This window comes from Aethalodelphis obliquidens, unplaced genomic scaffold, assembly GCF_003676395.1.
Source record: "Aethalodelphis obliquidens isolate GAN/ISIS:26980383/991018 unplaced genomic scaffold, ASM367639v1 scaffold8, whole genome shotgun sequence".
Classification (NCBI taxonomy): Eukaryota; Metazoa; Chordata; class Mammalia; order Artiodactyla; family Delphinidae; genus Aethalodelphis; species Aethalodelphis obliquidens.
In genome coordinates this window covers 42,664,571-42,679,241 of record NW_020837952.1, presented here as the reverse complement: position 1 = coordinate 42,679,241, position 14,671 = coordinate 42,664,571, and the positions used below count along the sequence as shown (strand labels likewise).

Below are 14,671 nucleotides of genomic sequence, written 5' to 3'. Positions count from 1 at the left end.
AAGTTCTTACCTTTGAAGAGCTCACATTCTGGAGGGGAGGGGAGAAAGTACAGTACAGAAAGTATAATACAGTGAAATAGGTGCTGTGTTCAGGGTGTACATAGGAACACGTATATCGTGGACCTTAAAACAAGACTAAGACAGGGGGCAGGGGTCGGAAGCATCATCCTTGAGGAGGTATCCAGTACAAGAAGAAGGAAAGAGGGTTCTGCTTGGTTGGGAGGTAGCTGCAGCTGGATTGGATGCTGAGATCAGAATTTAACTCCTTTCTCAGAGGATGGGAGAGGGAAAAGATCTGGGAAAAGGCACCGGGGTAGACGGGGGAGAAAGGGAGGGCAGTGGGCTGTGGGCCCCATGCACAACTACAAGGACCCAGAAATGGAACGTCAGAAGCAGGATATGCAGAAGCACCAGCTTCCCCACCATCACCAAGAGGGGGTGAGGAGGAGCTTGCCTCCCTGGTGACTGCAGCCACGCAGATGATGGTGGTCTTTGGAGTGTGCCCAGGCTGACAACCAGTCACTCGTCCTCCCAAAACAGAGTGAGTCAGTAATTGTGAGACCCAGAAGAAAAGCCCTTCCTTTGAGCCTGAGGGAAGAAAATGTAAGGACTGGAATCAACTTACAGTTCCCTAACTGTTGATGCCAGTGTCTAGGATAAATTCCTGTTACTTTCTGGAAGCAGTTTAATAATGCTTTATAGTTGATAAACGTTTCACATATCTCAGTTGGTTGTTTAATCATAACAGTCCAGTGAGATGGGTATTACCATTCCCATTTTACTACAGAGGAAGGGAAACTGCAGGGGACACCAAGGAACCCATGCATATTCACACATTTAGAATATGGTCTAAACTCAACATGGGCCAGAACTCAAGCCCAGGTCTCTCTGAATACAAGTGTCTTTCCATAGAGACCCCAGGGTCCCTATAGTTAATTCTTTTTTTCAACTTAACTACATGGTGTTTAAAGCTGCCTTCTCCCAGAACTTCTGTTAGACATAAGTACACCTCACACTTCTGGGTTTCTTGCCAAAGATTGAAAGAATATCCTTCTTATGCATTGCTGGGTTTCTGTTGAAAAGCCTTCCTCTGCTCCATGTTTTCTTAATCTACCACTGTAGATGATAATTGCCTTCCCCACCACTTACCCTGACATGTCCTTCACTGTAGATTTTGTTGGTGGAGTGCCTGGGGAGAAAGGGAACTGGATTCCAAAGCACACACAATTTGCCTTCCTACCTAGGCAACCTCATGAAGCTGCCACCCAACACTGGTGGTCCTGGCAACTTCCTCTGCATGATCACCACCCCCCTCTTTTCCTTGGGGATCAAGTGGGCAGTAATGCCCTTTTCCAATGGAAACAAAGTTGAGTACCTTATTTAATATACAGCTATGGCTCAAAATGGGAGCAAATGAAAAGGTAGTTTTACTGGCTATTTTCTCTGTCAGAGACGGATCTCTGTCTTGTACAACCTGTACCTTGCTGGGGAAATAGGGCTTTACTCTTCCAATTCGGAAAATCCCACCCCAGAAGAGAAGCAGCGTGAATCAGTACACAGCAGCCTACTTTCGTGTCATCTTAAATATAATTACCTACCATTGGTTAAGCCAGCAAAATACTTAATTTCTTTTTTATTAAAAAATAATTATGCATATTTGCAAGTAGACAATTTATTAAGCATGGGCAATAACTGTAACTCCCAGTTTGGGTTTTCTTGATTTCTTTACATTGTTTTCTGTCTGCTGCATGAAAATTTTTATTTCAGTGAACTTGGTTGCAATCACAGGCACTCACAGTACCTTTTGAAGATAGAATATCACTTAGTGTTTGTTAAAAGAGTTACATAAAAGTCCCACAGCTGAATCTCTTCTAATTGTTCTTTCTTTAAAAAACAACTGAAGTTCACGTTGAAACAAATGTATAACATACAAGAGTAGCTGTCCTGACCATGAAAAGGGAGCCTTTTACCTATTTCTGAGCTGCCTTGCATAATGAGCAATTTGGAGAATGTAAGTAAATTCTTGCACATTATTTAAATTATGTTTTCCTTTTGTACAGATATGGCTATTGTCTTCCTCATCCAAAGATTCTTTTATTGAAGTAAAATAACCTTCATAGGTGACGATATTCTGAAATTCAACAAGGAAATAATTCAGTAGGAGAAGGCTTATAATTTCCAATTTAGTGACAAACTTTTCTCTCAAACCTTTGGACTCAGCATCTCCCTGACATCTAGATCCATAAACAGTATAAGACCCAGAGGATGTCTCAGGAGTTTTATAACAGAAGCTAAATGGGAATCATACATATATACATTTTTTTAATTTTATTTTTTATACAGCAGGTTCTTATTAGTTATCTATTTTATACATATTAGTGTATATATGTCAATCCCAGTCTCCCAATTCATCCCATCACCACTACCCCTCCGGCATTTTCCTCCCTTGGTGTCCATACGTTTGTTCTCTACATCTGTGTCTCTGTTTCTGCCTTGCAAACCGGTTCATCTGTACCATTTTTCTAGATTCCACATATATGTGTTAATATACGATATTTGTTTTTCTCTTTCTGACTTACTTCACTCTGTATGATAGTCTGTAGATCCATCCACATTTCTACAAATGACCCAATTTCATTCCTTTTTATGGCTGAGTAATATTCCGTTGTATATATGTGCCACATCTTTATCCATTCGTCTGTTGATGGAGTTTTTGACTTTCATTCTTTGGAATTTCTCATTTCAGAAGTTCAATTTTTCATAATCAGACGTTCCATTCCAGTTTTTTTTAAAGGCAAGGGACATGTGTTAACTTTATTTATTTGTTTATTTATTTACTTAAATTGGCCGTGCTGATTGCACGATCCTAGCTCCCCAACCAGGGATCAACCCAGTCTCCCGGCAGTGGAATCGCAGAGTCCCAACCACTGGAGTGCCAGGGAATTCCCCAGGTCTTTTTTTTTTTTTTTAAATCTTTATTGGAGTATAATTGCTTTACATTGTTGTGTTAGTTGCTGCTGTATACCAGAGTGAATCAGCTATACGTATACATATATCCCCATATCCCCTCCCTCTTGTGTCTCTCTCCCACCCTCCCTATCCCACCCCTCTGGGGGGTCACAAAGCACTGAGCTGATTTCCCTGTCCTATGCGGCTACTTCCCACTAGCTATCTGTTTCACATTTGATAGTGTATATATGTCAATGACGCTCTCCCACTTCATCCCAGCTTACACTTGCCCCTCCCCATATCCTCAAGTCCATTCTCTACATCTACGTCTTTATTCCCGTCCTGCCCCTAGGTTCTTCAGACCTTTTTTTTTTTTTTTTTAGATTCCATATATATGTGTTAGCATATGGTATTTGTTTTTCTGTTTCTGACTTACTTCACTCTGTATGACAGTCTCTAGGTCCATCCACCTCACTACAAATAACTCAATTTCGTTTCTTTTTATGGCTGAGTAATATTCTATTGTATATATGTGCCACATCTTCTTTATCCATTCATCTGTCGATGGACACTTAGGTTGCTTCCATGTCCTGGCCACTGTAAATAGTGCTGCGATGAACATTCTGGTACAAGACTCTTTGAATTATGGATTTTTTCAGGGTATATGCCCACTAGTGGGATTGCTGGGTCGTATGGTAGTACTATTTTTAGTTTTTTAAAGAACCTCCATACTGTTCTCCATAGTGGCTGTATCAATTTGCATTCCCACCAACAGTGCAAGAGGGTTCCCTTTTCTGCACACCCTCTCCAGCATTTATTGCTTGTAGATTTTTTGATGATGGCCATTCTAACCGGTGTGAGATGATATCTCATTGTAGTTTTTTGTTTTTTGTTTTTGCGGTACGCGGGCCTCTCACTGCTGTGGCCTCCCGCTATTGTGGCCTCTCGTGTTGCGGAGCACAGGCTCCGGACACGCAGGCATTGCAGCGATGGCCCACGGGTCCACAGGCCCAGCCGCTCCGTGGCATGTGGGATCTTCCCAGACCGGGGCACGAACCTGTGTCCCCTGCATCGGCAGGCGGACTCTCAACCACTGCGCCACCAGGGAAGCCCCTCATTGTAGTTTTGATTAGCATTTCTCTAATGATTAGTGACGTTGAGCATCCTTTCATATGTTTTCTTAGCAATCTGTCTATCTTCTTTGGAGAAATGTCTATTTAGGTCTTCTACGCATTTTTGGATTGGGTTGTTTGTTTTTCTGATATTGAGCTGCATGAGCTGGTTGTATATTTTGGAGATTAATCCTTTGTCAGTTGCTTTGTTGGCAAATATTTTCTCCCATTCTGAGGGTTGTCTTTTCGTCTTGTTTATGGTTTCCTTTGCTGTGCAAAAGCTTTTAAGTTTCACTAGGTCCCATTTCTTTATTTTTGTTTTTATTTCCATTTCTTTAGGAGGTGGGTCAATAGGGATCTTGCTGTGATTTATGTCATAGAGTGTTCTGCCTATGTTTTCCTCTAAGAGTTTGATAGTTTCTGGCCTTACATTTAAATCTTTAATCCATACTGAGCTTATTTTTGTGTATGGTGTTAGGGAGTGTCCTAATTTCATACTTTTACATGTACCTGTCCAGTTTTCCCAGCACCACTTATTGAAGAGGCTGTCTTTTCTCCATTGTATATCCTTACCTCCTTTATCAAATATAAGGTGATGTTATGTGCATGGGTTTATCTCTGGACTTTCTACCCTGTTCCATTGATCTATATTTCTGTTTGTGTGCCAGTACCATACTGTCTTGATTACTGTAGCTTTGTAGTATAGTCTGAAGTCAGGAAGTCTGATTCCTCCAGCTCCGTTTTTCTTTCTCAAGATTGCTTTGGCTATTCAGGGTCGGTCTTTTGTGTTTCCAGACAAATTGTGAATTTTTTTGTTCCAGTTCTGTGAAAAATGCCAGTGGTAGTTTGATAGAGATTGCATTGAATCTATAGATTGCTTTGGGTAGTATAGTCATTTTCACAACATTAATTCTTCCAATCCAGGAACATGATATATCTCTCCATCTGTTTGTATCATCTTTAATTTCTTTCATCAGTGTCTTATAGTTTTCTGCATACAGATCTGTCTCCTTTGGTAGGTTTATTCCTAGGTATTTTATTCATTTTCTTGCAATGGTAAATGGGAGTGTTTCCTTAATTTCTCTTTCAGATTTTTCATCATTAGTATATAAGAATGCAAGAGATTTCTGTGCATTAATGTTGTATCCTGCTACTTTACCGCATTCATTGATTAGCTCTAGTAGTTTTCTGGTAGCATCTTTAGGATTCTCTATGTATAGTATCATGTCATCTTCAAACAGTGACAGCTTTACTTCTTCTTTTCTGATTTGGATTTCTTTTATTCCTTTTTCTTCTCTGATTGCTGTGGCTAAAACTTCCAAAACTATGTTGAATAATAGTGGTGAGAGTGGGCAACCTTGTCTTGTTCCTGATCTTAGTGGAAATGGTTTCAGTTTTTCACCATTGAGAACGATGTTGGCTGTGGGTTTGTCATATATGGCCTTTATTATGTTGACGTAAGTTCCCTCTATGCCTACTTTCTGGAGGTTTTTTATCGTACGTTGGTGTTGAATTTTGTCGAAAACTTTTTCTGCATCTATTGAGATTATCATATGGTTTTTCTCTTTCAATTTGTTAATATGGTGTATCACATTGATTGATTTGCATATATTGAAGAATCCTTGCATTCCTGGGAAACCCCACTTGATCATGGTGTATGATCCTTTTAATGTGCTGCTGGATTCTGTTTGCTAGTATTTTGCTGAGGATTTTTGCATCTGTGTTCATCAGTGATACTGGCCTACATTGTGTTACTGTCGATTTCTCCTCTTATGGCTGTTAGCATTTGCCTTGTATATTGAGGTGCTCCTATGTTGGGTGCATAAATATTTACAATTGTTACATCTTCTTCTTGGATCGATCCCTTGATCATTATGTAGTGTCCTTCTTTTTCTCTTGTAATAGTCTTTATTTTAAAATCTATTTTGTCTGATATGAGAACTGCTACTCCAGCTTTCTTTTGATTTCCATTTGCATAGAATATCTTTTTCCATCCCCTCACTTTCAGTCTGTATGTGTCCGTGGGTCTGAAGTGGGTCTCTTGTAGACAGCATATATATGGGTCTTGGTTTTGTATCCATTCAGCCAATCTGTGTCTTCTGGTGGGAGCAGATAATCCATTTACATTTAAGGTAATTATCGATATGTATGTTCCTCTTACCATTTTCTTAATTGTCTCGGGTTTGTTATTGTAGGTCTTTTCCTTCTCTTGTGTTTCTTGCCTACAGAAGTTCCTTTAGCATTTGTTGTAAAGCTGATTTGGTGGTGCTGAATTCTCTTAGCTTTTGCTTGTCTGTAAAGGTTTTAATATCTTCATTGAATCTGAATGAGATCCTTGCTGGGCAGAGTAATCTTGGTTGTAGTTTCTTCCCTTTCATCACTTTAAATATGTCCTGCCACTCCCTTCTGGCTTGCAGAGTTTCTGCTGAAAGATCAGCTGTTAACCTTATGGGGATTCCCTTGTATGTTATTTGTTGCTTTTCCCTTGCTGCTTTTAATATTTTTTCTTTGTAGGTAATTTTTGTTAGTTTGATTAATATGTGTCTTGGTGTGTTTCTCCTTGGATTTATCCTGTACGGGAGGTACACTCTGTGCTTCCTGGATTTTGACTATTTCCTTTCCCATATTAGGGAAGTTTTCAACTATAATCTCTTCAAATATTTTCTCAGTCCCTTTCTTTTTCTCTTCTTCTTCTGGAACCCCTATACTTCGAATGTTGGTGCGTTTACTGTTGTCCCAGAGGTTTCTGAGACTGTCCTCAATTCTTTTCATTCTTTTTTCTTTATTCTGCTCTGCAGTAGTTATTTCCACTATTTTATCTTCCAGGTCACTTACCTGTTCTGCTGCCTCAATTATTCTGCTATTGATTCCTTCTAGAGAATTTTTAATTTCATTAATTTGCTGTTCATCATTGTTTGTTTGCTCTTTAGTTCTTCTAGGTCCTTTTTAAATGTTTCTTGTATTTTGTCCATTCGATTTCCAAGATTTTGTATCATCTTTATTATCATTATTCTGAATTATTTTTCAGGTAGACTGCCTATTTCCTCTTCATTTGTTTGGTCTGGTGCGTTTTTACCTTGCTCCTTCATCTGCTGCGTATTTCTCTGTCTTCTCATTTTGCTTAACTTACTGCGTTTGGAGTCTCCTTTTCGCAGGCTGCAGGTTCATAGTTCCCATTGTTTTGGGTGTCAGTCTCCAGTGGGTAAGGTTGGTTCAGTGGGCCAACCTGGTGGTGTAGGCTTCCTGGTGGAGGGGACTAGTGCCTGTGTTCTGGTGGATGGGACTAGATCTTGTCTTTCTTGTGGGCAGGACTGCATCTGGTGGTGTGTTTTGGGGTGTCTGTGAACTTAATATGATTTTAGGCAGCCTCTCTGCTAATGTGTGGGGTTGTGTTCCTGTCTTGCTGGTTGTTTGGCATGGGGTGTCCAGCACTGGAGCTTGCTGGTCATTGAGTGGAGCTGGGTCTTAGCATTGAGACGGAGATCTCTGGGAGAGCTCTTGCTGATTGATATTACGTGGGGCTGGGAGGTCTCTGGTGGTCCAGTGTGCTGAACTCAGCTCTCCCACCTCAGAGGCTCAGGCCTGACACCTGGCCAGAGCACCAAGACCCTGTCAGCCACACGACCAGGTACGTGAGGAGTTTCTTGCCTTTGGGGAAGTCTGAGGTCTTCTGCCAGCGTTCAGTAGGTGTTCTGTAGGAGTTGTTCCACATGTAGATGTATTTTTGATGTATTTGTGGGGAGGAAGGTGATCTCCACGTCTTACTCCTCCACCATCTTGTAGGTCCTCATACATATATTTTTAAAATACACTGTCCTTTGAGGCTGTAGCAGTTGTCATAAACAATGCTTCCCAAATACTTTTACTCCCTAAAACAACACCTTGTTCTTCCAGTGAGAAAAAACAATGCTTGAATTGTTTGTCACCATGATCTTTGTCATTTCAAACAATAGAGAGTGAAATTCAGAGTCCAGAGAGTTATGTTCAGCTTTCACAATTGAGCTGGGAATAGTAGGAGGATATAAATTACAAAAATAACAAATGTTTATCAAACTTCTTTTTGTGCAAATTACTCTTCTAATTGTTTTACATATATTAATCATTTTTGATTATTTAAGTAACCCACTTAAAGAAAAAAAGTATGGGAAATGACATTGGATACAGTTCCAAATCATAAAACAAAAAAGTTAATAAATGTGGAGTCTAGATTTTTCTTCATTGCTTCTGAAAAGAAGATTAACATCTTATTCCTTGATTATTCAGCAAAATATCTGTGAAGTCCATATATCTTTTAATGTATGCCTATTCTAGAGTAGCTATAGCAATAACAATTGACATTTTTTTTTTTTTTTTTTTTTTTTAAATGATACATCCCTTTATTTTTTTTTTGCGGTACGCGGGCCTCTCACTGTTGTGGCCTCTCCCGTTGCAGAGCACAGGCTCCCGACGCGCAGGCTCAGCGGCCATGGCTCACGGGCCTAGCCGCCCCGCGGCATGTGGGATCTTCCCGGACCGGGACACGAACCCGTGTCCCCTACATCGGCAGGCGGACTCTCAACGACTGCGCCACCAGGGAAGCCCACAATTGACATTTTAAAAGTACCTTGAACAACTGACATTTTTAAAGTACCTTGGAGATTATACAGTAAAATATATCTTCTATATAATCGTATTTATTTCTAACAAATACACTTTCAGGAAGACAAGATGAGTATTAATTTTCTGCTTTGCCTCTGAGGAAACTGTGGCTCAGAGAAGTTAAATAAATTGCCCAAGGCCACTGCAAAAACTGCAGACACAGGCCTGTGTGACTCCAAGTCTGTGCTCTTTGCACCAGGCCACAATTAACCTGGCCTCCTGCAGGGGTGCAACATGGTTCTTTGGCATGAATTTTTCATCCATGGAATTGACAACCTCTTTAATTTAGTGGAATATTTCATTTTGTTAAAGAAAACAACATGCTAGAAAGAGCCCTGTACTGTCAGTGCCCTAAGCAGCCTAGAAGTGTTCAGCAAGTCCTTTGACCTCACTAGTTTGCCCATCTGGAGATGGAAGGGTTTGGATACATGATCTCTAAGGACCTCCAACTGATCAGCTCAAATAATTCTTTAATAAAATCCATTGTATTATTTCTGACTTCTTCCTTACTACCAATTTGGGTACAAATAATAAAGCTGAATTAAGAGGGAATTAAAGCTAGAGAAATGTCCATCTGGTTTTAAAGGTCAAAAAGGTGTCTCCAAGGTGACTGAGGGAAGGAAGAGCAGTCCAGATGGGGTGAATAGCTAGCTGTACAGATGTGTGAAACAGTGTGGGCCACTGAGGGAACACTATCCTTTCAATATTGCTAACATGTAAAGTGCAAGGAAGCTTTTGCTAAGTGCTGAGGGTGATGGAAAGAGAGAAGATCCCAACCACACTGACCTCCCCTGACTAGAAGCTCTCCCTCAATAGGGTCCTAGATAGAAAGGGGAGAAGCTTCAACTTCAAATCAAGATTGGAGTTTTTCACTATTACATGGGATGAACATTTTTAACTACTAAATAGAGATTGTGTTTTCCTATCTAAAGTGATAAGATCGCTCACATTTTTATCCAGCAGCAGGAAGAAACCAACCCCCCTAAAAAAATTTAAGTAGTTGGGGAGAAAAGTTGCCTTGTGATTACAACCACAAATCACACCTGTTCAATGTATTAGTGTTATATCCATAGATATGAGTCAACCACCTAATAATAAGTAGGGTAAAACAGTTTATTAAAAATTTTTAAATTTATAATCAATGGAATAGTAGTACCTCAAGGTCACTGTTCTGTGTCATTATCTTTGTCTAGTTTTGTAAGTGCATGAGTTTAGGATATATGGAACCTCATTTCAGATCATGCTCAAAAACAAATTTTAGAATAAATGCCTGATATAAACTTTTTAAATGATTTTTTTCCCAGTCCTGCTACCCAGTCCATCATTCCCCTTCCCCATTGCCAGTTAATTGAGTGCTCTGATTAAGTGGGTTTGAGTAACTGTGGTTTGACCACATTGGTGGTTCTTAATACTGGCTACATACTAGAATCCCAATGTCTGGCTGCATCCCAGAACAATTAAATCAAAACCTCCGTAGTAGGAGCCAGGCATCAATATTTTTTAAAGCTCCCTGGTGATTACAAAGTACAGCCAAGCTTGAGAACTAGAGCTAATTTTTTAAAAACCAAACAAGCATTAGTATAAAACTTACTGCCTGTTTTCCTTAGAATTTGTATATTACATGTTACCCTATTAAAATATTTAATTATGTATCAAAATAAAAGTCTAGAAAAGGATTATGAAGACAATGAGATGAACTTTGCAGTCATCATACTCAATTTAGATGAAAATGAAAAATAAGTCCATTCTATTCAGTGTTTATAGTCCTGGTCTTCCAATAATTAGTGAAGGAAGTCCATGTACCTGCAATGTATTAGCAGTTAAGTACTTATGATCATTAATTCAGTACATAATGTTGAATCTAGTGAATTAGCAATTGTGTTCTGGTAAAAATGTTTTATACTGTGTCTTACTAACAGTATCAAAAGAAGTCAGTCATTATGTGGGAAATATGTCTTCAACTTATTTCTAATAACAAGACCCATGGGAACTTAGAAATGCATGTATTAAACATTTGAAGGAACTTATCATTCTATCTTTTAAATATGCTGATTGTTTTGATTATTTGATGTTAATATAGGAAAAACATGCTCAGGAGAGTTAAACCTGAACTCTTTATATAAATGACTTTTTCTAGATCGCTATTATTAAAGCCAGATGAAAAAAAATCCAAATACACAAAAGCCCAATCTTACAAACTTATAAATTAGAGTGATCATTCACATTACAAAAAGGACTTTCTGCTTTACAAAAGGATTCACCCCAACATTTCTTTAACTATAGGCCAGATAGCTTTTTACAATACACATTCTCCTAGATGCTCTAAATACACTGTGAGATCCTAGTTATTTTAAGTAGTCTTCTGGTGAATCCTTTTGTTATGCCAATTTCCCTTCTAATTGATCTGTTTTGTAGATCTGTAATTTTTTTCCTGTAAATCTGAATTTGCTTAAAGCGCCCTTGACTTGTAGAAAAGGTCTTCTGCATTTAAGTTTTTGGTTGTAAAAACAATGGGCTTCCTGTTCAAGCAACATGGCAGAAGAGTTAACCTGAAAGCATCCACTAAAACCATATGAAAATCTAGATAAAATAAAACAAATATATATGTATTTTTTTAATGAACTGCTAAGAAAGACAGAAAATAAATAGATTCTGCAGAGAATAGAAACTAAGACAGAACTGAAACTCAGAGTAGTAGAGCTGAGATCTGTCTACTCTGCAGGGGGTAAGGGACAGGTCCCTCAAGGTAAGTCTAGAGACTTGTGTTTTAACAACCACTGGAGGTCAGGAGACAAGGCCTTCTGTCCCTTTGAGGTATGGAGTCAGAATTGAGACCATCCACACAGTCTGAACCCGAGAAGAGCTCCATTCTTAATATAAATGTAAATAAGGACTTAAAAATAATCTGCCCATTGGCATAGGGAGATAAGAAGGTAGCTTGTCTTCTCAGCTTGGGTTCAGGGTAAGGGAATGGAGATTCTTCCTTGAGAACCCAGAACTATGGGCAAGCTCCTCACTTTAACTTTGAGTTATTAGTCTGGAAACGCTAAGCTGAAAACATTTACATAAAAATTGGTACCAGGCCAGAGATGCCTCAAGGTACTAAGAGAAATAAACAAAACATCTCTGAAGGGACATACCTTCAACTAAAGTAGTATAGTATGATGGCTTTATACTACATCAACCTAGCTAAGTTGAAACTATGTTTCTCAGAATTCCTTTCCTTGTGAGTCAAATCACAAAGGAAATTTTCTTGAGAATTGAAAGGCACAAATGAAGAAGCAGCCATTTTAGCACTCTGAAAGTCAGTATAGGACAGCAGGCATTGGCAATTTGCACATGTTATTGCTAATCTTTAAGTTACCTTATTGGTGTTGAGAACAACCTGGGTCTGCAATTCTCCAGTTCCCACTGGATTTTTTCTTTTGGCTTCCCTGAGTCCTGGGCCAAGTGTGGTTACAACCCCATAGTGAAGGGTGCAGGCTTCTGTAGGTCACCAGCATCATTTAAGTTGGAGATGATGGGAGATAAAGTCACATTCCACTTTATTCTCATGGGTTCAATTTTTTGTCCTTTGGGGTTCTAATATGACCTTACGGGTTCCAGTTTCTCCTTGTCCTCTCCCACTTCAAATTCACTTCTCCTTCCTGATTCCCTGCCAAGCTAACCTATGATGACCTCAGGTCAAACACCACATGCAAAGTCAACAGTCTTAGAAAGACTTCTTAACCTGCACAACATATAATTTCTCTAATGAATCCATTACTCTATTTCACTCATAATGATCTGTTTCCCTGATCAACTGCTAACTGATACACATAGGTTTCCTTCATATGAGCTCAAAACTAATTATGAACACAGAACCTAAGATTACAAAGCACACAAGAAAGAAGTTCTGTCTTATCTTTTTTGAAAGGGTCTTTGTATTGTCATTTGATTTTCTTTTTTCCTTCAGTCATTCTCTGGATCTATTTTCCTTAATCAAATAGGATTTCTAATCATTTAAGTTTTTAAAATACTATATTAGACGCAGATAAAGAGAAAATATATGAAATGGAAAATAGATTTAATGAAATTACCCCAAATGCAGCAAAAGGGGTAAAATATAAGAGGCTCAAGTATATGTATACTCAGTGACTAGTCAGTCTCATTCCTAGGTATATATCCCAGAGAAATTCTCAAATGGGTGTATAAAAACCATGTTAAAGAATGCTTATTTGAGCATTGTTTGTAAAGTGGGAAGTTGGAGCTTCCAACACTGAAGAATGGCTAAGTGAAATATTCTGGTGCATATGTTAAATTAAGATGCAGCAATTTGATGCAGTAAACCAGATGAACACACAGCAAAATATATAGATCTTAAAAATAGAATGCTTAATATAAAAAGTGAAAAATAGAATAAACTACAGTATAATAACAGTTATATAAGTTAAAATACATACACAAGGGAAGGAGATGCTCTCTGGAAACAGCCAGTGGTGAAAGGAGCATGGCGGGCAAAGATGATTCAGGTGATTCTGGTTTTCAATAACCATGTGAAGCCACGGCTGGTCCGCTTCTACCAGCATTTCCCAGAAGAAATTCAGCAGCAAATTATTCGAGAGACCTTCCATCTAGTTCTCAAGCGGGATGAGAACATCTGTAACTTCTTGGAGGGTGGAAGTTTGATTGGTGGCTCTGACTACAAACTGATTTAGCAGCATTATGCTACCCTCTACTTTGCATTTGGTATGGATTCATCAGAGAGTGAACTTGGGATCTTGGACCTCATCCAGGTATGTGTAGCAGGTTTTTGTGGAGACTCTGGATAAGTGTTTCGAAAATGTTTGTGAATTGGATTTGATCTTCCACATGGATGAGGTGCACTACGTTCTTCAGGAGGTGGTGATGGGTGGGATGGCGTTGGAAACAAACATGAATGAAATTGTGGCTCAGATTGAAGCTCAGAACAGGCTGGAGAAATCTGAGGGTGGCCTTTCAGCAGTGCCCGCCTGGGCCATGTCTGCCGTGAAAAACATCAACCTGCCGGAGATGCCTCGGAATATCAACATTGGTGATCTCAACATCAAGGTTCCCAACCTATCCCAGTTTGTCTGAGGGTAGAAGACGGCTGAACTGAGTCCTTGGAACCAGCAAAGCCAAGCCAGTCCTGCGGCAAAACCCGCTCTGCGCCCTGAGAAGTCCAGCCTTGGGCCCTGGCCCCTGCTGTCCTGGAGCGGGAAGGAGTCCTGTGTCCACTGCCAGCCTGTGCTTGCTTCTCACATGTGCGACCTTGCCTGTCTCTCGTACATGTGACCACTGCAGATGTGAGGGGCCCTGGCTTCCTCAGTGGGGGTCAGGTGCCCAAGCCACTCGCCCCCTTTACCTGCCACATGCAGCCACTCCCAGGGACTTCAGACTGTAGTGAGAGGCTCCCCTGCTCCCAGAACTCCACCACAAGGATGTTCTCTGACTTGAGTCTTCAACCTTAGCACCACGAGGCTCCCTGAGGTCCTGTAGCATTGACTTTCCTGGTGAGGTGCCGTAGCTAGAAAAGGGCTGACCCTCTAGATTTGGGGATGTCGTGAGTGGCAAATAAGGGCAGGATTTTATGAGATCCAGAGTTGCCTACTGGCTCTACTAGAGTTGGCACAGCCAGAATCCTTTTGTATAGCCACGCTGTCTCATCACCACCTCCTGTGGCATATACTCCCCACTGCCACAGCCCTGGCTCTGCTCTCCCAGGTGTTTATGTGCAGGACACAATCCAGATCATAAGCCTGTTGTTTGCCTTCCCCCCACATTTCTGCCAATAGGGAGGGCACACCCCACAGCCAGAGGGGTCCCCCTCAAAGAAAATCTTTGATCAAGTGGGATTTATCCCAGGGATGCAAGGATTTTGAATATACGCAAATCAATCAATGTGATACGCCATATTAACAAATTGAAGAGTAAAAGCCATAGGATCATCTCGATAGATGCAGAAAAAGCTT

At 40.0% G+C, this 14,671-nt stretch overlaps 1 protein-coding gene and 1 pseudogene across 22 annotated transcripts in view; both read left to right on the top strand.

The window, feature by feature from the left end:
* Nucleotides 1–14,671, top strand: part of ANKS1B (ankyrin repeat and sterile alpha motif domain containing 1B) — a 1,179,755-nt gene that overhangs the window by 876,300 nt on the left and 288,784 nt on the right. The gene's annotated exons all lie outside the window — the stretch shown is intronic.
* LOC113620884 (AP-3 complex subunit sigma-2 pseudogene) lies at nucleotides 13,193–13,796 on the top strand (annotated as a pseudogene).